General features: G+C 43.1%; 1 protein-coding gene and 1 long non-coding RNA gene across 4 annotated transcripts in view; one reads left to right on the top strand and one right to left on the bottom strand.

Annotated features, from left to right (window-relative positions):
• SP9 (Sp9 transcription factor) overlaps positions 1–27,895 on the bottom strand; it is a 52,033-nt gene that overhangs the window by 21,710 nt on the left and 2,428 nt on the right. The window contains exon 1 of one of the 2 annotated variants that reach the window (XM_045031966.1): positions 11,415–11,492. The exons of the other annotated variant lie outside the window; for it this stretch is intronic. The gene's annotated coding sequence lies outside the window, so the exon portion shown is untranslated. Of the gene's footprint in view, positions 1–11,414; positions 11,493–27,895 lie in introns of those variants that run through there. 2 annotated transcript variants of the gene reach the window in all.
• LOC123378340 lies at positions 1,377–8,546 on the top strand. 2 transcript variants are annotated; one of them, XR_006582566.1, is made up of 3 exons: positions 1,377–1,536; positions 3,381–3,501; positions 5,507–8,546. It is a non-coding gene; the product is annotated as an uncharacterized LOC123378340 (long non-coding RNA). The 2 variants fall into 2 exon arrangements; XR_006582565.1 differs by having other exon boundaries at positions 1,377–1,684.

Genomic DNA, 27,895 nt, shown 5'->3' with positions numbered 1-27,895 from the left:
GTTACTCAACATTCATCCATCAGCAAAATTAAAAATATGTTCAAAGTTATGATCAGTTTTATCATCTTCATTTTTTTTTCTCTGCAACTAAGCATTTTTATTTATTTATTTATTTACAATACTCTCTTTATTTTGGAAATGGGCTGTAAGTCAAACAGCTTATCTTCTGGAATCTTCATCTTGATTGAGAAAAGTTGGTTTAAATCTATCAAAATGAAACCCACTCAAAACATAAAATTTTGAAGTTTATACACAGTCTGCATTCCCATATAAGCTATTGCTTATGCAGTGCCCTCACTCCAGATAGTCACAATTTCCCTGCAGTCTTTGCACATGGAAGTGAGGCTACCAGTAGTACAGATGGCCACCAACATTCATTTATTTCAGTGAGACTGAAGTCACGCTGCCTTCAGGAAAGATGACTGCTGCTGTAATATTATGGGGCTGGTCAGGAAACCATGATGAGACAATGGAAAAGGAAGGAGTTTGAAAAGGTGCAGGAGGAGACATAATGTAGGAAAACATGGCAGTAGGAGACTGAGAGGGTGTAGAAGTATGTGGTATGCTGGAGAGAGATGACTCAAGGTTCAGAGAGAGATATTGAGAGGGTGCAAGGAATGGAAGCAGGAGATGACTTAGGGGGCTCCAAGGGAATTCATATGCAGAGGAATTAGGGTACAGGAAGGGAAACTGAGGGGGTCCAGGAGAATGGGATTACATGAGACAGACATAAGGGCAGGTAAAAGTGGGTGCAAGATAATGTGAGGCACAGGGAGGGAGAGTGAGAGGAACAGAGGAATGTGTAGAGCAGGAGGAAGACTGCAGAGGTGCAAGGGGACACTGAGGGGTGGCTGAGTGGGAAAATGTGAGGGGTATGATATTGGAAAAGAGAAATGTGGGGCAGTTGGGAGACAGAAGACTATGGGAGTGCATGGAGAGAGAATGTGAATAGGGGAGGAGAATGGGCAAGAAAAGAATGGAGATGGGAAAGGAAGAGACAGGATAGTGTCAAGGTGTTGGAGTAGGTGAGGGCAAGTGGATTCTCATTTTGAGTAGCCAGTAGGGAGGCTTGCATTTTCACATATAAATTTAAGGTTGAATTTTGAACCTGAAATGATCACATGCACTTGTGGCTAGCTTTCCCCAGAAGGCTCAAAAACTGGAAGGTAAATAATCCCCTCCCCTCCAAATTAAAAAAATCTGGTTATTAGTATGAAAATCTCTTGTGTGTTTTTTTTAAAGGTCTGTCACAGGGTAGCTGGCCCTTTAAGGGAAAAGGAGACCTAGCCCACCTGTGACATTGTTCACTTGTCTCTTCAGGTGGAGAAAATGAAGATGGGTCATGTGATTCAATCAGTCCTAGGGCAAATAAGGGAGAGGCCCAGGGAAGCAGAGAGGAACTGTAGTAAAGGCCTGGATTAGGAAGTTCCTGCAAGAGATCCAGGGTAGCTAGGAGAACAACAGAGTGGGCCGTTGCTTGCTAGTGTTTCTGAGACACAGAAAAGACAACTTAGAGTTTTGGAACCTCTGCTGGGGGTAAGGACTCTAGGTAGGATGGCCTGAGAGTAACTGCTTGAAGAGTAGGGATATATTCCATCCAGCAGCCTGTCCCAGCCCTTTTTAGCTGAAGAGCAGACTGAAACTGAAAAACTGCCCCAGGCCTGACAGAAGAGGCCAAAGCTGAGTATGAACTTTTGTATTGTGTGATAATGGGCTTTATTTTTGGGACTTTGAGGATTGTTTTGAACTGTTGATATTATTAAATCAACCCCCCAAGCAGGGGTGTTAGTCATAAGAAAGCCTTTGTGGATTATTTTTGGGAAACTGAGGTGGGGCTGCTGCATTGTCCCCCCTGGCCCCTAGGCTGTCCTCTGAGAGGTGGTGACCCTTTTGCAGGGTTTGACATGATGACTGAACTCTTGTGGATGGAATACTGGTGGAGTATAAATTAATCTGGTTTTAAGTGGAGAAACAGATTTAAAACTGCCTTTGAAACTTTTTTATAAACAAGATGAGCTCCATTGCATGTCTTATCTGAATATAATACTTGCAAGTACTCTTTCTCTTACTTTTTGTTTTCTCCTTATGCAATTGTAACTTTGCTTCTCTGAAGAGAATGTAATTGTTACAGCTACTTAGTGCTGTGGTACTCCAAAGCTGTAAGGTTATGTCTACACTGCAGTAGTGAGCCTCTCAGCCGGGGTAGACTGATTCACACTAGCTTGAGGTGAGTCAGCGTGCCAAAAATAGCAGTATCAACACTGTGGCATCAGCTGAGGCTCAGGCTAGTCACCTGAGCTCAAACCAAGGGATAGGGATGGGCTTAAGACCCTGGCCTGTTACCTGAGCTGCAATGTCCACACTGCTATTTTTAGTATGCTGACTTGAGCTGACCTAACACAAGTCTGTCTACCCGGGTAGGGAGGCTTGCTCCCAGCTGCAGTGTAGACCTATCCTTGTAGGCAGCTCCAGGTCTTTGACCTACTTACTATGCTTCAATCATAAGGTACTTCAGGAGCCACAGAATATTCCAGCCTGTCCCTTGTTAAGAGCAGGATTAGAAGCTCCAAGGGAGCTCTTAATTACGCAAATATATAATAAGTCTCCAACATTCCAGATCAGGAGCAGGCAGTGAATACATGATCGTCTATGTGTTCTGAGTTTGCCCACTAATCTATTACCTAAAAATTGCAAATCTGAGGTGTGGTGGGTGTGTAAAAATGTTCTTTATAATTTTATGTCTCTGAAGATATTCTCTTGTAAATAATTTCTCCTTTTCTAAAGATACCACCAGAATTCTCACTCCTGGAGAGTAGATTATCCAAAGGAAGCAGCAATTATTACATAAGAGGCTTGGAAAAACACAAGCTTATACCAATAAGGAACATGGCTGTATTTTTGTTCTGTTTTTTGAAATTTTGTTTGTATGTTTTAATCAGGGAAGGAAACAATGCCCTCCAGAAAACACAACACATCGGGCTTAGCCACTCGGTGACATGTAGCATGCATTCATCCCAGGGAAAAAGATTACTGACCAGCTCTGTAACTGTTGTTCTTCAAGATGTGTTGCACATGTCCATCCTATTTTAGATGTGTGCTTGCCCAGTGCACCAATGTTGGATACTTTTTCCTTTATCAGTACCCCTCAGAATGGTATGTGCCCTCAACTGCCTTGTGCTGCTGCACAATCGTATTTCAGGCAGAGCTGGCCCCGACTCCTCTCAGTTCCTTCTTACTGGACTGAATCTGATATATAGGGGAAAGAAGGTGGGTCATGGAATGGATATGTGCAACACCTCTAGAAGAACAACAGTTACAGAACGGGTTAGTAACAATTTTTTTCTTCTTCTGAGTGACTGCATATGTCCTCTCCATTTCAGATGACTCACAAGCAGCTCGGTCCAGAGGTGAGATTTGTAGTCTCTCTGAATAACAACTGAAAGGACTACTCAACCAAAGTTGGCATTGTCTCTGGAATGCTGAAATATGGCATAATGAGTTGTAAGTGTGTGTACCAATGATCAAATTGCAGCCCTTCAAATGTCTGTTATATGCACTTGAGCTAAAAAAGCTGCAGCAGTTGCCTGAGTTCTTGCCAAGCATGCTACCTTGCTTGATGGGGTGACTTTGACAGTGTCACATAGTACATACATATGCAAGAGGCAATCCATGATGAGATCTTTGTTGAAACTGAAGGCCTTTCATCTTGTCTGCAACTATTTTGAACAGTTGGGGTGATGACCTAACAGTGTGGTTCTATCTACATAAAAAGCTAATACTCTTCTGACATCCAAGATATGGAGTCTCTCATCATCCTTAAGAAAATGAGGCTTAGGAAAGAAAGTTGCTAAGTCAATCTCTTGATTGACGTTGAAATCCAGTATTACTTAGTCACACATTTTGGATGTGGTTATAAGTAAACTTTGTCCTTATAACAGACTGGGTAAGGAGGGTCAGCTACCAATGCTCACAATGACACCACATTTCTTGCAGAGGTAATAGATACCAAAAATATTACTTTGGATAATATCCAAAATATTGGATAGGTGAAGTGAGGAGTAGGTAGCCATCGGTTCAAAAGGTGGTTCTGTCAACATTCTTAATGATAGATTCAAGTCCCTGGGAGGAATAGGATCTGCCGCCTGGGGATATAACTTGTCCAGATCCTTTAAGAACCTAATTGACACTGGATTTGAGAATACCTTTCTGCTGTGACCATAAGGAGAATTATTTCCACCTCAACAGGTAAGTGGGTCTAGTAAAAGGCTTTCTGCTATTCAAAAGGATGTTTTGTACATTCCCTGAACACTCTGCCTTCTGAGGTGTTAACTGTGGCGCACCCGAGTGGTAAGATGGAGAGCAAATGGGTTGGGATGCAGGAGTTGACTGTAGTCAAGGGAGATGAGCTCATGTTCTGGAGGTAGTATCAAAGGAGGCCTGATGAAGAGGCTCTATAGAGGAGAGAACCAATGGTGGCAAGGCCAAGCTGGTGCTATGTGGATCATGTGAACCTCATTCTGTGAGAGCTTGGTCAACACCATGGAAGATGGCAGATAGGCACACTAGATTTTCCTGCTGTTTTGGACAGACCATGTCCATCAGAAAGACCCCTGACTGACCTGCCCTTGAACAGAAGATATGGTGTTTGCTGTTGTGCCAAACAGTAGCAAACAAGTCTATGTGAAGGACCACTCCCAATCACCAGGTTAGAAAAATGAGTGTCTCGATATCTGGCCTGAGACAACTCATGATTTCTGCTGAAAGATCTGATCAAGTGATCTGTCAAGCTGTTATGGACCCCAGGAAGATGAGATGCTTTCAGGTTAATCATACTGGTGATACAAAACTCCCAAAGCTGTGTTGTCTCTTGACAGAGACTGTCCGATTTGGTCTCTCCCTGTCTGTCCATGTAGAATGTCACCACAGTGTTGTCTGTGGAGACATGCAGAGTCTGTCCCTTGATGTGAGAGACACAAGCCTAACAGGTCAGATGAAGACCCCTCAACTCCCACTCCTTTATGTGGAGATCTAAATCTTGTTGTGACCATAGACCATGAGTCCATTGTTTATCCCTAAGTGAGCTCCCAAACTTAGAGAAGATGTCTGTAACCAGTTAGTGTGGGTAGGGGAGGGGCAAAGGGAACTCCTGAACATGTGTTGGTTGGATCCATCCACCTGTTCAAGGAGGCTAGCACTCCTGTGGGCACCTGAATGAGCCTGTTCAATTGGAGACAAGCTGGGGAGTACACTGACTTCAACCAGCCCTGCAATTTTCAGAGATGAAGTTTGGCATGCCAAACCACATACATGCAGGAGGCCATTTGCCCCAGCAATCTGAGGCAGCTCCTTGAAGTTGTAATTGGATTGGCTTTTAGGTCTGTGGAAATGGGTAATGTTATCTGGACTGAGGTAGGAAAGCCCTGATGACTGTAGAATTCAAGATCGCCCCTATAAATTCTATCCTCTGAACTGGGGATAAGACTGACTTGTCCTCATTGATCAACAGGCCCAAAACACTGAAGAGAGACCGGATCTTTGCTAGACTGAGTTCTACCTGATTCTTGGATGGACCTCCAGAACCATTTGGATGCCAATGTTGTCAATGCCATCTACATTATTGTTGCTTGCTGTGTAATGCACAATATATGTGAGGCCAAAGGTGCGTCAACAGGAGTGGACTCAAAGCACTGCTGGATTGCTGCAATGGTACATGCAACTAGAAACTACGCCTATCATTACTGGGGCAGAAGCCACACATACGCAGGAAATCAGGGATGCTTTTTGCACCTACATAATGGGTTTGCAGGGTGACATGGATGAATGGGAATGCCATAATATAGACTTTTTACAGTTTTTATGAATTTTACATTTTATAAAAACTGTTGATTTACCTCAACACATAGCTTATGGATTACTGTGATGAGGTTTTTTGTATTGATTTTAATGAAGTCCGATTCTGCATCCTTGTTTGAAAATTCAACACTCTATTTTAAACTTGTAAGTAAATAAGTCATAATTTAAAAATCTTTTAGGCAGACCATCTGCTGTCAAGATGTAAAAGAAGATAAATAAAAACTGCATATTAAGAAACCAGATGGGGGGGGAAAAAGGACAAAATAGCCAAACTACATACATTGCCACCAGACTATTTTCAGTGTTGGTGTGTCCCCTGTGGCGGTGTTCTCCTGGGCCCTTCTAGTAGGTTTCACATGTGTGGGCTGCAGTTGAACAGGAGTGGAGGAATATACAGAGTACGTTTGACTGTATATGTTCATTGACTGTATATGTTCATTGCCTGTACCAACTCCAGAATTGCCAGAAGGCTGCATAGGGAGTGGACTCAGAGCATGGAGCTGGTGCTGCAGCTGAAGATAGAGCTTGGTTGCCATGAGACTGAGCAACCTCTGAAACCATTCCTGCTGCTGCATGCTGTCTTCTTCCCTCAGTCTCTTTTCTTGCTCCAGGAACTGGGCTACCAAACTTGTCTCAAGCTGGTCAGCCTCTCTCTATTTTCCTTTCCTTCTTTCTTCTCCTTTGATAAGAGAGCTGCTCATTGGCTTTGCCAAAAATGTCCAGTGTCACTTGATTCCTGATTCTCTCTCTCTTCCTCCTTGTATACTGGTGACAGTCTGCTTCCCCCAGGATGCTAGTTTCTTTTTCCTGCCCAGCAGAGGTGGAAGTGCCTGCTAAGGAAAATAAGAGCATATTGTTGTCTGCCCATGAGGTGGGGAAAATATATTTTTACCACTTGCGTGGGCTACATCACTTCAAGATCAAAGGATAAGGCATTTTATCATTTTATTTTATTCATACAAAATCATTGCTGAAGCTCCAGCAAGCCAACACAATCACAGTAAGAGGCACATATCAAAATCAATGAAAAGCATGTATAAATCCCCACGTTTGTTTGTTGGAGGTGGAGTGTTTCTACAAAAGATGCTGTTACTATCTATCATTTTATAATCCTTTCAGGCAGGGCAAATTCTGGAGGACATCATTGTTCTGGAGCTCCCTGAGCTGAAGTGTGGAAAAAACAGTTACTAATCTGTTCTTTGACTTGTTTTTTGAGATGTGTTGCCCAGTGCACTAGCATCAGAGATTCTGCCCTTAGCAGTACTCATCAGACAGCACATGTGCCCTCTGATGCCTTGTGCTGCTGTGTGAAGGTATAAAGGGTGGTGCCAGTTCTGGCTCCCTCCTCAGTTCCTTTTTACTGAACAGAGTCCAATATAGAGAGGAAGGTGGGTTGGTCATGTAATGGACATGTGCAACATATCTTGAAGAAAACAGTTTCAGAACAGGTTAGTACCTCCCACACACACACTTTACGTGCTTGCGAATGTCCACTTCATTGCAGGTGACACACAAGCAGTTCAGGTATTCTCTGATCCTAGCTCTGGACTGAACAATGATTCAAGGAGTACACATCCAAACTCTGATTGTGGACCCAGGGTGATCTGTAACTGCTCTGGCAGCATAGCCAGATTCATGACTGGCATCAGCACCAAGGTTATTTCAGCTACTTGATCTAACAGATGCAGTCTCTTCTGCAGTGGTGCCTCTGACTGAGGGGTGTGCCATCCTCACTCAGCAGATTGTTATGCAGCATTGTGGGTTCTGTGCTTGCCACAGTTCTGAATACTCAATAAGATTCCTCATAGAAGAGGCAGGTGGTAGACAGGGAGCTCCCTGAGGTGCAGTTGGCTTCATGGTAGTTGGTCTTCAGCTGCTTGACTTGCTCCTGGCACTGATAGGTAGTTGGGTGGATCCTCTGGCACCAGCCTTGCCAAGATACTTTTGTACACATGGTCATTTCTGGTGTTCTTGTTGAAGTCAAATGTTTTGCTTTCCTCACACCACATTATTACCAGAGTTCAGCTGTATTCCTCTGGCCAGCTAGTAGGGCCCTTGATGTAGGACTTCTTGTTAGTGCTGGCTATAGCTAACGCATGGAAGTGTTAACTGTGTTTCCAGTTGAACAGTCAGTGTGGAATGAAGGATTAAACATCGAGCAGAGCTGTATTTGAATCAAGAGGTTGTATCCTGTTTCTGGGAATTGAGTGGGAAGATTGGGATGGAAGGGCCAGGATAGCATTGGTGGACTCTCCAGGCACGAGCATGGCTTTAGTTATATCCACACTGCAAAATGAGTGGGTTTGGACCTATGCCACAGACTTGAGTCCATAGAGATTTCTGGTGTGAGTCAGAAAATTATTTTGTGTGTGTGTGAGGGGGGGTCAGTAGCAGGGTTTGAGCTCAAACATGTGTCATGCAGTGTAGACCTACATATGTACTCTCCATATCATGAGCAAAAAACTGGTCACCTCTCATTCAGGTAAGTGGTGAAGATGTCTACTCGTCTTCTACCAGAGGAGATCTAATCCTTTAACCGCCTGTTAGGGATCCTGTGTGAGAGTGCAACAGGGCACACCGACCAATTAAAACAAGCTACAGGTCTAGCACTTCCCCATTCTCAGTGGAAATCTGGGTGTTGTCATTTCCAGACTGATGGAAGATATAGGTCTCACCAGGGGTGCTGGGAATGGAAGCCCTACATAGGTTTTGAAGAAAGAGTTACAAGAGGAACCTGGAAGGAGCACATCCTGTGGTGGGGCTCTTCAGTCAAAGGACCTGTGAAAGAATCTAGGAGGTGGTAAGGAGGAAGGGTCTGGGAAGAGGTTTAAAGTAACAGCCAAATAGCTAGGTAAGTGCCTCTATGTGAGGGTCTTTTGACCAGCTGTTAAGAAATCCCAAGAAGGAAAGCCAAGGGGCTGTAATAGGGCCAAGGAAAATACCCTTGCAGGAAGAGTTCACAACTGAATCAAGTGCCCATTTTGTCAACTAGGGCCCAAGGCTGAAATCCTTTTAAGGGTGAGGACAGCAGCTCTACTTCAGATATAGGGGACCACTGGAGGATGCCTTTATTATAACCCAGAGGCAATAGAGGTTTGGCACCTGAGGCGGGGAGCTCAAATGATGCCCCCTTGCTTGGGCCAAAACTTTGAAAGGTCTCAATTCTGCCTTCTTCCTATTCTTCTCCTCTCATGGTACTGCTCTGCTACCTACCCCAATAAAGGAGAACTAAAAAAATGCCTTGTTCAAAAATTGTAAGTAACACTTACATTTGCTGTTCAGGCGTTTGAAAGTTAACTTTTCTTGTCTGCATAATAAACACAGGCATTTTTATCTGTTTGAAAAATCAACGTGGTGCTTTCCGTGCCTTCTTGGTTGCAAATATTTGAACTGCTTCTGGATGAAGGTCCATAGTCTGGGCCAACTCATACTCTATTGAGATGGTTGCAAGGCCGACCTACCTCTCTTGTGTCATTGTGGAGCGTAGATATGTTTTTTATTAACTTCAGCTTGGAGAAGCTGCGTTCTCCACTGGCAACTGTTACAGGAAGTGTTAGAAGTATGCGTAGAGCAATTAAAGCATTTGGAAAGAGGGTGGTCATCTTATTAGTGCACATATATTCCAGAACAGCCTTTGGAGTTGATCCTCCTGAAAAGTATCTTGAAAGGGCTTTCAGTTCATGAAACGCAAGGGACAGCATATAGTCTATTATAAATTTTTTTTTTTAGTATCACAAATTTGAAATTATTGTTCTCAGCAATGAATAGCTATTGTCCAGTCAGATGCTTAAGAAATCTAGAATTTACATTTGGTTTCCATCATATCTCTGACAATGTAACTAATTTAACTTAATTAATTCTTCTATCACTTAGTTTTCCCTTAATGTGTTAAGTTATTCTAAGCATTCAGTACACCTTTTTAAATCAGCTACAGAACCTCAAATAGAACAGTTCTGTTGTGATCTTAACTTTTTAAATAAGCATGTTGAAGTCCATACTTCCTGTATGTAAAATCCTAACATATTTCCATAAATTAGTAGCTATTTTTGTAAACATTACAAAGTGGTGATATATTTTTACCTCTTTGTTCAAAGACATTTAGAACTAGAGCTTATTGTTCAACCTGAATAGCATTTTGGAACCAGTATCCTAAGACATAGATATTGTAAGCTAAAGTGTGAATTAAGGCATGATATAATAGTCACCACTGGATTACAAAATATAGTTAAAAACAAAACCCATTTTTTACAAACATGTTACAGACTCTGCTGTGGCACTGTATGCTCTAAAAGCTGTGGATACATTTTAGAAAACACTGATGAAGCCATTACGGCTCCATCCATTTGTTCATAGTATATATCATTATTCAAGAAATTTAAGAACCATAATGATGGAAAATCACACAGAAAGAAAAGAAAAGGAACATGGACTTTGTCAGAAACAAGGGCTACATTTTTATTCAAGAGGTCCATAATGATGGAAAATCACAGTGAAAGGCAGAGACAAAACAGGGATCCCATAAAGAACATGACACACCACAGTAGTACAAGTAGGAGAACTGTCATAGCAAGTGCATAAAAATAAAGACAACAAAATTAACTAGAGAAGAACTGGACTAGGGAATGAAATACAAAACAGAAACAAATCACAGCAAATGCTGAAGATTAATTTCAAATAATCTACTGCCAAGAAGCTAGGAGACAAGCTACATCAATATTAATGAAGCTGAAATAGAACACCAAACCACAACCACAAAATGACACACAAAGCATTTTCTTTTAAATAGATTGTAGATTGGATCACAGGCCATCAGAAAAATGAACAGAATTCATAAAAAAAAATCATTGCATGGCTAGCAGTGTGATAAACAATTACAACATAAATCCTAAAGATAAACTATAGAAAGATCATGGTAAAAAAGCAACACTTTTTCAACAATTTATAGGTGGGTGGGGAATAGGAGAAGAATTTATTTTGACACCTAACAATATGCTGTCAATTTAAAGGATCTTGCATAGCTTCAAGTCAGCTGGGATTCTCAAAACTGCCCAAGAGAGTTGGGCACCCAGCTTCTATTAACAAACTCCCTTAGGCAAGTTTGAAAATTCTCTGCAGTCAGCCACAAATCCTCTGCAAGAATATATCCCACTTTATGGTTTCATTATACTTCAGGAAAGAAATTATTTATTGTTCCCAATATTGAAAGGCAAAAGGATAAAATAGATATTCTATACAGATTGGCAGTTAGAACTCTGAGCAGCCATGGAATTAAATATTCTTGCCAATATTATTTAAGCTACCCCACTCACATTAGGCAGCCATAACTATAGGCTATAGGGCTTTCAGGGATTCTTGACATGACAAATTTCTGCCCCATGAACTAGTCCTTCCCTTCTAGTTACATAGCATATAGTTAGAGATGAGTGGTGATTTCTGAAAAAGACTTGTACAAATGCATAATTTCTCAGATGATGATATCAAGAATCCTGTGAATTGTAACTAGCATATCAGACATTCTAAGAACTGCTTTGGCTAGAAAGCAGACCAAATGAGTACTTTACCTGATAAAGACCATTCTCATCAGAAAATTCCTTGTGACAAGCTTAGTTCTGGTGGTGTGGCGCTGCAATCAGTTTGCTGTTACATATGTAAAACAGATCATGTCATTTTATGGGTTTTGTATCTTTCACAGCAATGACCACAAAAGGGTTCCTTCCTAGAACAAGTTACCATTGTTTTATCCTTCCCACTTCAGAAGGCCGTTATCTATTCCCTTTCAGCATCCATATACAACAGAATATTCAAAGACTAAGCATAATACATTGTTATAAGCAACACAACAATCTTAGTATAACCACTGACTTTTAAACAAAAGTTTTACTTAAAACAATGGCATGATAGGTTGACAGTGCCTTACACACACAAATGTAATTGGATTGCATGTCCCCCTAAGGGGAAAAAAGAGTGCTTGTGACAGCTATGTGTTTTTGCTTTTCTTTACAGAGGCCGCAGAGGGGAAGCTATAATTAAACCTTAAATTTAGGATAAGTCTTCACTTTACCCATATTTGGGCACCTGGGTCTGGAAATCCAGGTTAGCCAAGCCTGGGTATGTGTATCCAAGGACTAAGCCACTCTCAAGTCTTACCCTTGTAGTTGTGTCCACACTGTTACTGTACTAACCTGGGTTAGGCATTAAGATTTCTGGGGGGATATCACATGGTTCTTAGTGCTGCACTGCTCTATTAATTGTTTCCTAGGGTATTGTGGGAGAACTTGTCTATCCTTCCCTGGCCCCTGTGAGCAAGTGTTCTTAGTGCACTGGATCAGTAAACTAAAACATTTCCAACTTGGCATGTATCAAACTGCTTGTGGGGATGTTTCAGCAAGGGATGGGGTAGCAAGGGATGGATCCAGCTCAGGATGATGACCTGTTCCAGCTGTTGACATTAATGCAATACTCATTTGCGGAACATCAGATGAATGCAGGGCATGAGACATGGTACAGGGCAATGTGGCAGCAGCTTGTCACCTTGAGAAGGCAGCAGTGTGCCTTGATGAGGAGATCATGCAAGTTGCCTGCAGACATGGTGGAGTGGAGACAACTGATGCTCGGCCTGATAGCTGTGGATTCCACCTATGTTGACCGGTGGTTCTGCAACAGGACCACAGGCACAAAGCGGTGGCAGTACGTCATCCTGCAGACCTGGGATGACCAGCAGTGGGTACAGAACTTCCACATGAGTAAGGACAGCATTGAGGAGCTTCTCTGGTTTTTCAGCACCAGGAGATGCAGATGAGAGATGCCAGACCAGTCCAGAAGTGGGCTGCTATCTGGAAAGTGGCTACCCTACACTAACTACAAGTCTGCGAGTAATCAATTTGGTATTGGTGAGTTACTGTTGGTACTGTAGTGATGGAGGTGTGCTGTGCTTTACTTATGGGTGGTGAAGGTTGCTAATATCCCCAAAATAATGGCTGGTTTTGAACAAATGTGATTCCCAAACTGTGCAGGGGCCACTGCTGGTGCACATGCCCATTGTCTGCCCCTGCACCTGGTATACATAAATATGTAAACTGGAATGGACACTACTCATTATGCAAGCTCTGGTTGACTAAAGAGGCAGGTTCATGAACACTAACATTGGAGGCCCTGGAAGGTTGTGTGATGCCAGGTTAATAATCTCTACTTTGCCAGCATGCAGCAGTGCATGCTACAATACATGAGTAGTTGCATGTTTAAATTTTCCCCCCTCTGCTTGGAATCCATCTTGGATCATACAAGTCCAGGGAGGAGGGCGAGAAGAAGAAGGAGGGCCAGGGAAATGGCATTTTGTCTGCCTTCCTCTGAAGCAAAACCCACCCCACAGCACACAATATTCACACACAAATAATGAGATTGGTCATAAATTGGCAAAGCTGTCCTACCTATGTTATAATATCCCCCCAATCGCCAAGCTATCTGGAGCGGCTCAAAAATGTGGGTGCTATCCCCAGGGCAGACTGTTAAAACCAGGGCACAAACCCCAAATTGGTTATGTGTTCTAAAATTAGATTTCATCAACCACATATTAAGTGTGAACTCCTCAAGCACTATAACAGACTTAAAATGGAGTCACAGACAGTCCCCTCAGGCACTCTGGTTTATCTTGCCACCCAGGCAAGGCTGCCTTTGTGAGAGATGGTCCCTCACATGAAAAATAACAATATTCAGGTTATATCCAGTCAGAAAGGACCAGTGACTCAGCCCAGGTCAATTTCACCTCAGATCACACATCAAAGACCATGCCTGTAGCCAATCCTGTCATAAACTAACTAAAGATTTATTAATTAAGAAAAGGAAATGAGTTATTTACAAGGTTAAAACAGGCAAACACACACTCAAATGAGTTAGTCTTAGATTCCAAAACATAACAGCAGCTGCTATAATGTGCAAGTTCTGTATGTCCATTAGGGCTATCCCAACCTATGCAGCTTGGGGATCCTTTGCTTATGGTTAGAAATATTACCCTCTGCAAGTTCCAAGCAGCAGAGTGATACATTTCCTTCTGGTCAGGAATTTTTATTCTCTTCTCCCAGAGTTAAAACTGTGGTGAGATGAGGGTTTGTGCACATCTCATAACACAAGAACTATGGGTCACCAAATGAAATTAATAGGCAGCAGGTTTAAAACAAACAAAAGGAAGTATTTTTTTATACAGTGCACAGTCAACCTGTGGAACACCTTGCCTGAGGATGTTGTGAAGGCCAAGTCTATAACAGGGTTCAAAAAAGAACTAGATAAGTTCATGGAGGATATTTCCATCAATGGCTATTAGCCAGGATGGACAGGGATGGTGTCCCTAGCCTCTGTTTGTCAGAAGCTGGGACTGGGGATTGATCATTTGGTGATTACCTGTTCCGTTCATTTTCTCTGGAGCACCTGGCATTGGCCGCTGTCGGCAGACAGGATACCAGGCTAGATGGCCCTTTGGTCTGACCCAGGATGGCTGTTCTTATGTCCCCTCTTAATGGATACTGGGGAACGATCAATGAAGTCTTCTGTCCACTGATGTTCCACAATGGTTTCTCTGGTGTCTCTAGGCCTTCTTTTGTTGGGCAGGAGATGACACCTCTTATGGTAAACTAGTATTTCACACTTGATAATGCTTCTTTCCTGACTATGGGGGTTTCCAGTTTCATAGCAAACACTTTTATAGTTACAAAGCACACACTTATATCTGTACCTCATAATATAAAGGTAATATTTAAGTAAGATTAATGCATGCAGCAGCTCACCAGCTTTTCATAAAGTCCAAACACTAAACACATTCTTGTAAACAATATGTTTTAACAAAACCAACAAAGAGGTGAGCCAGGCTGGTTTTCAGCAATGCACTTGTGTTAACTCTGCAGTGAAGACCTACCCACAGCAATCACATCATCCAGCACAGAAAGGGAACCATTTTTTGAATGTGGAATATGGAAACTGTTTACACCTCATAGCAATACTGCACCACAACTTAGAATAGGAAGTGAAAAATATTTTTCCAAATTAAATCACTGGGAAAATATTAGTTGTGAGTGCAGCTTTACTGCTCTGCTAGCTTTTTCTCAGATGGAGAATTAGGAAGTAAGCTACAACATAGCTGAGATGGCTCTGTTCTAAACAATTAGATGCAGCAAAATAGTTACATGATCCTCTCCTAAAAATGAGAACACTGCCGTGAAATTTAAAATAATATTGTCCAAGGGTTCAGTTGCAAGCTGAATGACTGGAATTTTCATGATACAGGGACTAAAACTTGTCTTGCGATTGATTCCCGTGAAAATATTAAACTAGAGGATTCCCTGAGCTATTGGGTTCTACACAAACTTTAGGCTTTTATGTGTTCAAATCTTTGTCTGTAAATTAGCCTTTCTACCTACATCACTGTCACCCCAAAGGTAGAATGGGTACCTAGAGCCCATTCTTCTAGGATTGCCGTACTCATATCATATTCCTGAATCTTACTGAGTTGTACACCCACTTGATCACCCTAACAATGTACTTGCACATCAGGCAGTGCCTCTGGGAGATGATCGCTGCCTCAAACTCCCTAGACTTTTATACATCTTTTCTCAACAGTGGAATTTCTCCACCAAGATGCATACTATCTTCCCCACTAACTTCTTTCTTACCTACATAGCTATGATGCTCTTTGCTGCTCTAATGAGTAAGGCTACAGGAACATGTCACAGCTCCTTTGAGTGTACTACACTGACCTCTGATAGCATCCAGCCAGTTTTAGTCTCCATCATTATTGTAGAAGTGCTATCTTTAAAGTGACACAGCTGTTGTAATCTTGTAAGAACTCCAGCTGACATGGGTAAGGTTGCAGCCTGTTCCAGATCTTAAAGCACTCTTCTGTATTTAGTATTTTGTGAATAATGTCCCTTTTTCAGCTATTGTCCTTGAGTAACTTTCTTTTCCCCACATCCCAGAAATACAGACTAATGATGTAAAAGTAATAGTCAATGGTATCATAACATGTTAAAGTGTATCAAAAATACTAAGGAGAAAAATTACTCAATGGTGCCCTTCAAAGTGTGTTTTGTTTTTTCATTTTACAATCTTTTCTCAAATTACATACAGTGACAGCTGCAGCGGCACCGGAGCCAGCAAACAGGGGAGTTTGAGTGGGAGTTCTGTTGGAGGAGAAGGTATTTGTATCTGTAGAGGCTGGTAGGGGCAGTGTGCTGGGAGAGAAGCTGAGCCCTGAATAGGGGGCGGGGCTTCTCTGATTAGGGGTCCTATAAAGGTAGCCAGCCAGTCAGGCAGTGGCAGAGGAGCCAGCAAACAGAGTTGTAAACAAGGGACTTTGTGTGGAAGTTTGAGGGGAAGACTAGGAGAACCAGGCAGAGGAACAGACAGGCTAGTGAAGGGGGCAGTTCTGGTCTGCCATGTTTAAGAAGGATGAATTCAAACTGGAATAGGTACAGAGAAGGGCTACTAGGATGATCTGAGGAATGGAAAACTTGTCTTATGAAAGAGACTCAAAGAGCTTGGCTTGTTTAGCCTAACCAAAAGAAGGCTAAGGGGAGATATGATTGCTCTCTACAAATATATCACAGGAATAAATACCAGAGAAGGAGAGGAATTATTTAAGCTCAGTACCAATGTGGACACAAGAACAAATGGATATAAACTGGCCATCAGGAAGTTTAGACTTGAAATTAGATGAAGGTTTCTAACCATCAGAGGAGTGAAGTTCTGGAACAGTCTTCCAAGGGGAGCAGTGGGGGCAAAAGACATATCTGTCTTCAAGACTAAGCTTGATAAGTTTATGGAGGGGATGGTATGATGGGATAGCCTAATTTTGGCAATTAATTGATCTTTGACTATTTGCAGTAAATATGCCCCATGGCCTGTGATGGGATGTTAGATGGGGTGGGATCTGAGTTACTACAGATAATTCTTTCCTGGGTGTCTGGCTGGTGAGTCTTGCCCACATGCTCAGGGTTTAGCTGATCGCCATATTTGGGTCGGGAAGGAATTTTCCTCCAGGGCAGATTGGCAGAGGCCCTGGGGGTTTTTCGCCTTCCTCTGCAGCATGGGGCACAGGTCACTTGCTGGAGGATTCTCTGCGCCTTGAATTCTTTAAACTATGATTTGAGGCCATCAATCACTCAGAGATAGGTTAGGGGGTTGTTGCAGGAGTGAGTGGGTGAGATTCTGCTGCCTGCATTGTGCAGGAGGTCAGACTAGACGATCACAGTGGCCCCTTCTGACCTTAAAATCTATGATTCTATTATTGTGTCAAAGAGTAGTTTTTACTTCATCGCTCATGGACTGTGTTTGAATCTTTTCCAACCCCACTGATTCAATTTATCAGAACCCTATCATAGTCCTTCTCTTCCCTAAAATATACTGGATCCTATGGAAGTGACTCTTCACTGCCAGGACCTGATATAGTCATGTACACCTGTACATAGTGATTGATAAGTGCTGCCAAACCATTTGTTTGCTAGCATTTGTAATAACTTCGCACAGTTGCTAATGACTATACCAGATGCATGACAGTGGAGTATCAGGCTCTATCTGTAAACACCTGTATGCTCAGCTTTTCTTTTGGTTTTGGTTTTTGAACAAATTGGAGAGTTTCAAGATGTCACTATAACTATACTAGTATTCTCTGAAGTAAGGCATTTTTCACTTGAAAAGAGTTGAATGTACAGTAGTCTCGTCCCACTTGAGTTTGGGAGCCTTGCTTTCCCCTAAAACCAATTCTGAGTGCAATTTATCAAAACAAAACCTGTGTTAATCATGCTTTGTAGAAGAAATAGGAAGGCAATATACAAAAGTAGTGCTCTTCCATCAAATTACAATGCCACTGACATTTGTATTGCCATGTAGCAGGTCACCCCCATTGAGTCGCTTTGAAAACAAAACAGGCACTAATCTTCCCAGTGTGGGTTTTCTTCCTGCCTACAACCTTGACTCTTCTTCGTGGCAAAGTCCAAACAAATTAAAGAATCTTATAACACAGCTCAAACAAGATATCCCCTCTGTAGACCTCTCTGTCGGGATTTCAGACTCTTTCCACCTAAGATCTGGCAATTACAGTCAGCGTCTAGTAATAGAGTTCAAACTCTGATTTAAAAAAAATTGCACCTCCACAGGGTTTCTTCCTCCCAGGTATTCATGCTGGGTTGCTGACTCTCCTCAGAGAGCTGGTGGGCACAAAAGTGTTGAACAGAGTACTGTAACAAAACCAAAACCATCCCCTCCCTGGGGTTTCCTCCTTTCCAGCATTCCTATCGGGGTTCCTGAATTCTCCAGAAATCTGGAAATATAGCGCAGACACCATTTTCCCTGCCTCTATAAGACATCAGCTCCCACTTCTTCCACAGTGTCTGCATTCTAAGAGCAGGAAGTGGCTCCAATCCCCAGCACTAAGTAGAATGGACAGTGGTTTTGTCTTTAAACCACCAGCTGATACCTTGAGACCACTTCCTTTCTCCTAACCACTGTTTCTTTTGTGCCCTGGTGATCCATTTGTAGGAACAACCCTGGAAAACGTTAGAATGGCCCTTGAGCCCTCTGCCACCTTAAAGGGTTAGTATATCCCACTGCCTGCCTCCCAAAACGTACATTATTTTCTTTGCTTTTTGATGTAAGTTGGTACTTGCTCCTATACTACCCTCTTGCTGGGCTAATGAAACAGTTTGGAAACTGGGCCTGTAGTTTTGTTATTTCTCAGATACTTCCCCTTCAGCTATTTTTTTTCTCTCTGGTAAACTTTCTTCTTTGCTATTCTCACCACAAAAATCACAATCACCTCTGTTTTAAATTTTGAATTGCAGTGAAGTTGCCAGTCAAATAATCTAGCAATAGGCACTACTATGTCAGCGGTCCAGATCTGATAGTCTCTATCCATCCTTTGCTTCTGGCCTTCCGGGGGCTGGGAGCACTGCAGAAGCTATGGAAAAGACACCTTATGTAACTGTAACAAATTTTGTGGCTAATTTAGGAGCAGCACTGCTGACTGTCGCTCCTACATTCTGCATTTCTTAGTAGGGAGGACAATGAGCACAACACAGAACCATGAGAGTGAGTGGAATAAATATAAAACACCAAGTATAAATTGTAATACAAAAAATAGGACTTAATTGAGGATGCATCCTGAAATGGAACTGGATGACTCCAGGGAATAAAAAAATATCATCACTTAGAAAAATCACTATTCTAGGGAGCAATTCAGCCAGGCGATGAGTGCTCTTAAACTCTGCTGAAGTCAATGAATGTTCAAGGCGCTCACCACCTGACTGAATTGTGCCCTGAATAGTACTTTTTAAAATGTCCATGTTTTCATTCCAAAGAGCCATCCAATTCCCTTCAGGTGGCCAGACACCCATACCAGCCAGGACTGAGGGCATGCAAAGGCATCATTGCCCCTCCAACCCTGTTGGCTGCACTTGGCACTGCTTAGTCACAGCAAGGGTCAGCATCTCTATATTTACTCTTTCAGTTCTATAAAACCTCTCATTTTTGCAGCTGATGGTGATTTTGGAGTAAATATATGTTCTAGGCAGCAAAAGGCAAAGAGTATGTTAGTGGTACAAACCATAAGGTGTTTGCAGTATTACCCTGCCTTAAAGATTGTTTTTAATCGAGTAGAGTTGCTGGAAGACTGTTTGACTTCTGCACGTGTTTTAGTTGTACAATAAGCTATACTTCTGCAGTACTTTTATGCTGCAGAGTGAAGTTGTCTTTGAGGTCACCTCTATCTAGATACTGTTTTTCTCCACTTTTACAACAAATTAGATATATATTATTATGAATTAATTTAAAATACATTTGTCAGTGTATACTGCAGCTTTCATCAATATCAAAGAGCTGTACAGAAAAGTACTCAACACACTGTTTTAAAAAAAATCACTTGAAAACAGAAATATTTTAAAATTAACCTTAAAAATAGGAAGAGAATAATTGGTGTGAATGTTATATTACAATGATAGACCCCAACCTTTCAAACACTTAACTGTTTAACTTTTCTACTATAATTAGCCCCACTGAAATAGCAGCAGTGGCAAGGATCTCTCTCACTCTCTCAGTTCATCTATACTCCCAGCTATCAGGAATAGTGCTGTATGTATTGTAGGATCCCTATAAATGTTCTTCCCTGATTTAATGCAGCCTGTGGGAGGGATTTGGTTTATAAATAGACTATTCTAATTTTTGAATGCCTTTGCTACAACACACAGCTCCTGGCATAGAGAAGCATCCAGAAATAGGAAAATTTAAGTCAAAGAAAGAGAAAAAGGAGAGAGATGTGAGCACTTTCCAAACTGCCCTCCTTAAAGTAAGAAGAAAATTTTAAAAAGCAAAGGGAAAAACAAACCCTGCTATTGAAGAGTTCTCTGGAATAGAGAATTTGAGGTCCCCTGTCACACACGTATATGACTGATGAAGTACAAATATGAAGTTTATAACATAAATCAACAAAAAATAACTGAGTACAATGTGTCAACAGCAAGCATATACAAAAAAACCCTTAAAGATCAGCCAATGTTAAAACAGAAAACTAAACATGTTCATATAGTGGCCATAAAATGATGTACAGGCATGTATCACTTGGGTCAATTTTAACTAATGGAAACAGGTGTACTTGTGTTGAATAGTCTTCAAGTGTATAACTTATCCACTGAACAGGATACAAAAAATATTCTTAAATAATTTGATGAGGTGTTTAAAAGCTGGGGATGTATTAATGCTATAAATCCCTGTGTTATGAAAAATACATGCACCACATAAAGGAGTGAATCTCAACCTTTTCCATACTACAGCCCCCTTTTCCATATTAGGACCATCCCAATAGCCCTCTCCCATTCATCCAGGCTGTGGAGGGCCCTGACCCCAGATGGAGTTGGCAACCTCCAGGATGAGAACTTCTACGAAATCAAAGAAATCAAACTTGACTAGATGGTAACATTAAATGTTACTGAGCTGAATTAGGGCACCAGCTGTCTGATCATCAGTGTAAAATCAAACAAGTTAAGGATTTTTATAGATTGAAGAGGTTTGAATAAGGCTATCAAACACAAGTGCTAGCCCCAAGAGAAGTTGAGAAGGTCATGCCTCGTCTTTAAAATGCAAGTGACAAAGGAGTCTGACTGAACCCAAGAAAGGTGGAGGCAAATGTAGAAATGGAAATGTACTGAAAAAAGATGTTCCTATAGAGAGAGTCATGGATTTGTTAACATCTAAGCAATTCATCCCTAATTTGTTACAATGAAATATTCCCATCAGACTGTTGTTTGAGGACATTACAGAATACCACTAAGCAGACTGTCAAGAAAAAACTTTCTGGAATTAAAATATTGAAACATTGTTACTGAAATATGTTGAGTAACAAAGAGTTTCAGAGCTCAGTCAGGACAAGCTTTTAGGGGTTAGGGGGTTATGTCTCTGCAAGATGATCATCCAACAATATATGTTTCCAAAGCACTGATTAAAACACAACAATACTTTGCTCAGATTGAAAAAAAATGCTAGCAATTGTTTTTTGTTGCAAATTATTTTATTAGTATGTTTAGGGCAGAAATGCTATAAGGTAGAAACAGACCATAAATCTTTGGAAACTATATTACAGAAACCATTGCAAAGTACCTCCTAGATTTAAGAAAATAATAATTAAATTCCAAAAATACTCATTAAATGAGAAATATAGATCCAGTAAGAAGCTTTTTATATTAGGTTCTCTTGAAAGCATGGCCATCGGTCAGTGGTTCCAAATCTTTTTACTAAGGTGACCCACCAACTGCATTTTCTTTTTTTTTTTGTGACCCAGCCTGCCACCTGCAGGGGTCAGGAAGGGATTTCCTTCTGAGAGGTGCTTTTTGTTGTTTTTGTTGTTTTTTTTAATCTCCTTCCTCAGAAGCATAAGGGATGTCCACGGCTAGAGATGGGACATAGGACAGAGACGGCTAGGGCTCTGAGGTTGTTGGAAAATCATAGTGCTAATGAAGCCTTTTTGTATTAGGCCTGAGTAAACCAAAGTTATGTTATGCTTGTCCAAACTGTGTTGGAAAGCTTACAGAACTCATTAGACTGAAGGCCGTGTATCTACCTAAGTCAGCTATTTCGCTTATCAGTTTTGTTTGGCTCCCCAAGTATATGTTGGCTCCCCAAGTGTATGCAGCTGCGTTCACATGTATGCATCCAAAGTATCTAGTACAAAGGGTCAACGGATGTATCTTGTGTCCCCTTCAGAATGACAAATGTATCCTCAACAGCTGTATGTCTCTTGTAACCCCCACAAAATGATATATGTATCCTGCGTACCCAATTATCCCCTAATAGATACATGTACAGGGTCTATAGGTCAACCAAATGACGTAGACAAACGTAGGCTAAGTTGTTTGTTACCGGCTATAAAGGTAGGCCGCTTGGCCATGAAAGGTGTGTCTCTTTCTCTGGCACTAGCCGAGAGGAACACCCGCTCAGCTGACCGATCAATAAAGGGTGTGGTACTTGTCTTCCTGTCTCCGTGCCTCCTTGGTGTAATTAGGTAAGCTCCAGGGGGAAACGAGCCCTTTTGGCTAACAAGGTGGCACCAAGCTTTCTCTCTCTCAGGTGTTTGGCTGGCTAATTCTTGCACACATGCTCAGGGGCTAACTGATCACCGCATGTTGGGTTGGGAAGGAATTTTCCCCCATGTCAGACTGCCAGTGACCTTTGGGATTTTTCACCTTCCTCTGCAACATGTGGATGAAGGTCATTAGCTGGGTCTATCGCCCTTAATCTATCGCCCTTGTGGGGCCTCAGGCACTGGTGCACCCTGGTCCTGCCTATTCTCTGCATATGGCACATAACAGTCTAGTCCAGGGGTGGGCAAACTTTTTGGCCTGAGGGCCGCATCGGGTTTCCAAAATTGTATGGAGGGCCAGTTAGCAGAGGCTGTTCTTCCCCAAACAGCCAGGTGTGGCCCAGCCCCCGCCCCCTATCTGCCCCCTCCTGCTTCTTTCCCCCTGATGGCCCCCCAAGGACTTCTGTCCCATCCAACCCCCACCCCTGACTGCCTCCTGCCACCCCATCCAACTCCTCCTCTCATTCCTGACTGCCTCCCCTGGGACCCCTGCCCCATCCAACCACCCCTTCTCCCTGACTGCCCCCGTAACCCCTGCCCCTGACTGCCCCTGCTGCCCCATCCAACCCCTCCCCTCATTCCTGACTTCCCCCTGGAGACCCCTGCCCCATCCAACCACCCCTTCTCCCTGACTGCCCCCAGAACCCCTGCCCCTGACTGGCCCCTACCACTCCACCCAACCCCTCCTCTCCTTCCTGACTGCCCCCTGGGGATCCCTGCCCTCCGACCACCCCAACCCCTATCCGCACCCCTGCCCCCGACCACCACCTCGAACTCCCCTGCCCTCTATCCAACCCCCCCGCTCCCTGCCCCCTTACCGCACTGCCTGGAGAACCGGCAGGCAGCGCTACAGCCGTGCCTCCCGGCTGGAGCCAGCCATGCCACCACACAGCACAGAGCACCAGGTCAGGCCAGGCTCTGCAGCTGCACTGCCCCAGGCTCTGCAGCAGCCCCGCTGCCCAGAGCATTGCGCTGGCGGCGGAGTAAGCTGAGGCCGTGGGGGAGAGGAAACAGCAGCAGAGGGTCCGGGGGCTAGCCCCCTGGGCCAGGAACTCAGGGGCCAGGCAGGAGGGTCCTGGGGGCTGGATGGGGCTCGCGGGCTGTAGTTTGTCCACCTCTGGTCTAGTCTTCTGTCCAGTCTAGTCAATGTCAGTTGTTGGGTTTAGCATGCTGGTGTTAGTGGCGTGTGAGACACAGGAGGTCAGACTAGATGATGTGGTGGTCCTGTCTGGCCTTAAATTCCATGACTTTGACATCCAGGGTCTCCCCTCCAAACTGCACCTACAACCCATCTAGAACCACCCGACAACTCACCATTTGGGAAACACTGCTATAGAACAAGCAAAGTGCTTCTGGGAGCGTATGAAGTAGATATGACTCAGGTACTCTCTGTTTTCAAAACAAAATTTGACAAATTCAAATGAGAAATTAAAAATTACCCTACAATACTGGGAGCGAGTGATCATAGATTCTAGCCAATAGGAAAAAACACCTCCAGTCATAAAATCTCTTTGGGACTATATAGACAAAATTATTGCATATGATAGGATTGCCACAATAACACATAGCATGAGATCAGAAATGATGATGATAGTCCACAGTGCCCATAGGAGTGTTAACAAGTATAAGAATGGAGCCTGAGATTTCCTTTCCTGGACAGATATGAATGCTGCTTTCTCAGTGCCTTGCCACAGTGGCAGCTTGGATGTTAGTAGGCTGGCTGAGGCTCAGTAAGAAGGCGGAAGATAAAAGGGAAGTGATGCTGGTTGATTAAAGGTAGCATCTAAAAAGTACAGTAAGGAAAGTGTCTGCCTGCATGACTAAAAGGGAGTGTACATCTTTTGTAGTTGAAGTTAATAATTTAGGGGGCGGTGAAGGATATGGGGCTGTACTGTCATAAAATTAATAAATATTGTATCTTAACCTGGTTATTGGAATGTTTACTGTATGAATATGTTGGGTTAATTTAATAGCAGGCTGTTGAAAACACAAGCAGGAAATGAAATAATAACCTGAGATAAGACACATCCTGGTAAACACTTGGAGGTGGGGGATAAAGAGGAAAAGCCTGAGCTATTAACTGAAGAGCTTAACTTGCAGGCTCCAGCTAAGTTACACAGCTTATTTTGCGAGTGCCAGGAACCAACAGATCAAAATCACTATAAATAGTTGAAAAGGACTCTCCATCTGGAGGCTAGAGAGTTGCTGTTCAGGTGAACAGTCTGAGACCCACAACCCCAGAGGGGTAAGATAGGCCTGCCTAAAATTCCAGGTAAGATAGGTGTGTGTGGGGGGGCAAACCTTTTGTTGTCTTTTAAATCTCCTTTCTCTTATGTTATGCTTTGTTCATACTGGTAAGATTAAACAATCCTTGAGTTTGAGAAGGCTGTCTGGTCACTTTTTTCCATTGTTTCTCAAACAGGGGGTCCCAATCCAAAAGGGGTGCAAGCCTATTTTAGGGGTGTCACAGTATTACCACCCTTACTTCTGTGCTGTCTACAGAGCTAGATGGCCAGAGAGCTATGGCTGCTGGCTGGGCCCCCAGCTCTAAAGGCAGGGCCGTTGCCAGCAGCGGCACAGAAGTAAGGGTGGTATGGTATGGGGGGGTCATCACTTTTTGTGTGGGAGTTGTCACAGCCTGAATTATTTTCAAATGGGGTCCCAGCAAAAGAAGTTTGAGAACTGCTGAATTCACCGCTGGTCACAGGCTCTCAAAAGGGGAGATTGGACCTGCTTGGGTAGGCATGAATAAGGATACTGTAACCCAAGACCCAGTCTGAAAGGGATAATCACTAGATTTCACTCCAGGAGGGATAAAGGCAAAAAGCCTAACACCTGAAGGGGTGTATTCAGAGAAACCAGAGTGGGGTCAGAGGTGCAGCTAGCCCTGTAACCATGACAAGGTGTACTCTGGGTCTCAGATTATTCGTGGAGAACAAGTTAGTGTGGGGTTTTCATTTGTGTTTAATGCAACAGTTGTGATAATTTCTCTGTGATCTTTGGAATTTCTTGGGCACCTATTATCTACATCAGTGGTTCTCAAACTTTTGTACTGGTGACCCCTTTCAAATAGCAAGCCTCTAAGTGCGACCACCCCCCTTATATATTAAAACACTTTTTAATATATTTAACACCATTATAAATGCTGGATGCAAAGCTAGGTTCAGGGTGGAGGCTTACAGCTCACTACCCCCCATGTAATAACCTCACGACCCCCTGAGAGGTCCCGACCCCCAAATTTGAGAACCCCTGATCTACATGATATTTAAGCATGATTGATATAGAGCTTAATACAGTTTTCCTTCTATTTGTGACCTCTAGGTAGGTTTATTGAAATGAAAGCTACATGAGGCTACCCTGAAGACACAATATGGTAGTCTGCTTCCTTAGTCCTTTTAGTCACAAGGAGCATATTACATCCATGCTCTAAGGACTGAACTCGTTCCATATTTACTTCCAGGCATAACTCAAAGTTCTGCTATTACTTGTTATATGGACATATAGTTTGGGTCCTAGATATATGTAAAACTGCCTCTGTCGCTAAACACTCTGGGCCTTCCTGTCACAAAATGAAAACATGTTTCTTCATGTCCAACATTATATTCCTTTTATTTTGGTAGAGCTGGTGTATAAACCGGTTATAGTCTAACCTTGACTCCTCAGCAAAGAACATCTCTAGCGATTCTCAAACTCTGAGAATTTTATTTTATAGACTTAAAGTAGGACATGCTTTAAGAACAGTTTTTACTGCTCTCTGTCCTTCAATTTTCTTAGCAGGCAACACTTGATTGAGTCTATCTTTAATGGTTCAGAAAAACTCAGAGCCTGCTACTGAGTATTTATTTTGAAAATCTTAGATTCTTGGTCTGGCATTTCTAATATTCTTTATCTATAATTTGTTTTTAATAGATTGTAAAAGTTCAGCTTTTTCTTCTGAACTCCTCTGAGAGCATCAGGTCAGACACAGACCCTCATATCAATACCTAACTTCACATTTCAGATATTTTGAAACCACACTTTTCAGGTTTCTCTGTCATTCACAATTTCCTGTTTTTGCCACCTTTTCCAGTACAAGGTTTTCCCTGATCCAGCTCAGCCACTGATTGACGTTATAACTTCTGATACAATATACCCAAACCCCATGATGGTACTACAGACTGGAGTCCTTCTGAGGCTGGAAGATGTTGCTTAAGTCATGACATTCAGAAGTATGCACAAAAGAAGGGCTGGGTCATATCTGTACATTTATGAAAGCCTTGTTTTGTCCCTTTTATAGCTTCCCCTTCCTGTATGCATGGAGGATAGCCAGGCTTTCGGTTTTCGACTGGAATGCCTGGTCGAAAAGCAACCATGACAGTTCCGGTCAGTACTGTTGACCGGGCTGCTAAAAGTCCGGTCGGCAGTGCAGCGGGGCTAAGGCAGGCTCCCTGCAGCTCCCAGAAGCGGTTGGCATGTCTAGCTCCAAGCAGCAGCGGTAGCCATGGGGGCTCCATGCACTGCCCCCGCCCTGAGCGCTAGTTCTGCAGCTCCCATTGGCTGGGAACCACGGCCAATAGGAGCTGCAGAGGTGGCATCTGTGGGCGCGGGCAGTGCGCAGAGCCCCATGGCCCCTCCGCCTAGGAGCTGGACATGCCAGTTGCTTCTGGGAGCCACCTGAGGTAAGTGCTGCCCAGCCAAAGCCTACACCCTGAACCCCCTCCTGCACCCCAATCCCTGCCCCTAGTCCTGAGCCCTGGAGCACCCAATGGAGTTGGCGCCTATATATGGATTAGGTGCTTGGTCCTTTGTGGACTGTTTTAAAGTTTTTGGTGAAAAACTTGGGGAACTTCTTGCGTGTATATGATGTGTACTGTGAAATGTTTTATGGAATGTTTGAGTAATATGTCTGTGGGGAAGGTGTTCTGGTTTGGGATGAGAGTAGCCCAGTAGGTTCCTTGAAGGTCAAACACAATCTGCGTGTGAGAGAAGCAGGTTTCTTTGTGTGAAAAGGATAGGAGGTTAGCACTTGGAGACCCAGTAAGAGGGAGTCTCTCAGTGAGTCAGAGCAGAGTGGTTCAGTCAGGAAGAACGGGTGATAGCTGCCAGACTCCAGGGGACTAGTGGAGTCCGCTGGAAGGAAGAAGGTGGTTCCTGGGAGAACACTGAAGGCAGGAGAGAAGCAAGATGGGTTTGCTGGCTGGTGTCCCCAAGATGGAGAGCCAGAACCAAGGGCTGGAGAAGGCTGAAGGCAGGAGGAGCAGCAGCAGAGTTTACCTGCTGACATCTCCAGGACTGGAGAACTGGACCCAGAGGAACCATGAGAGGGCCAGGGGAAGTAAAGGATGCTCCCCTAGCAAGCATGCTCCCAGCAGAATGGCTGTGAGGCTTCCTGCTGCGAAGAAATATGGTTACTGCTGGGAGGAAATAGTTGAAAGGGCTAAGGTGGCCTGGTAC

This window comes from Mauremys mutica, chromosome 10, assembly GCF_020497125.1.
Source record: "Mauremys mutica isolate MM-2020 ecotype Southern chromosome 10, ASM2049712v1, whole genome shotgun sequence".
Classification (NCBI taxonomy): domain Eukaryota; kingdom Metazoa; phylum Chordata; order Testudines; family Geoemydidae; genus Mauremys; species Mauremys mutica.
The sequence above is the reverse complement of the archived record's forward strand: the minus strand, read 5'-3'. Positions and strand labels throughout refer to the sequence as shown.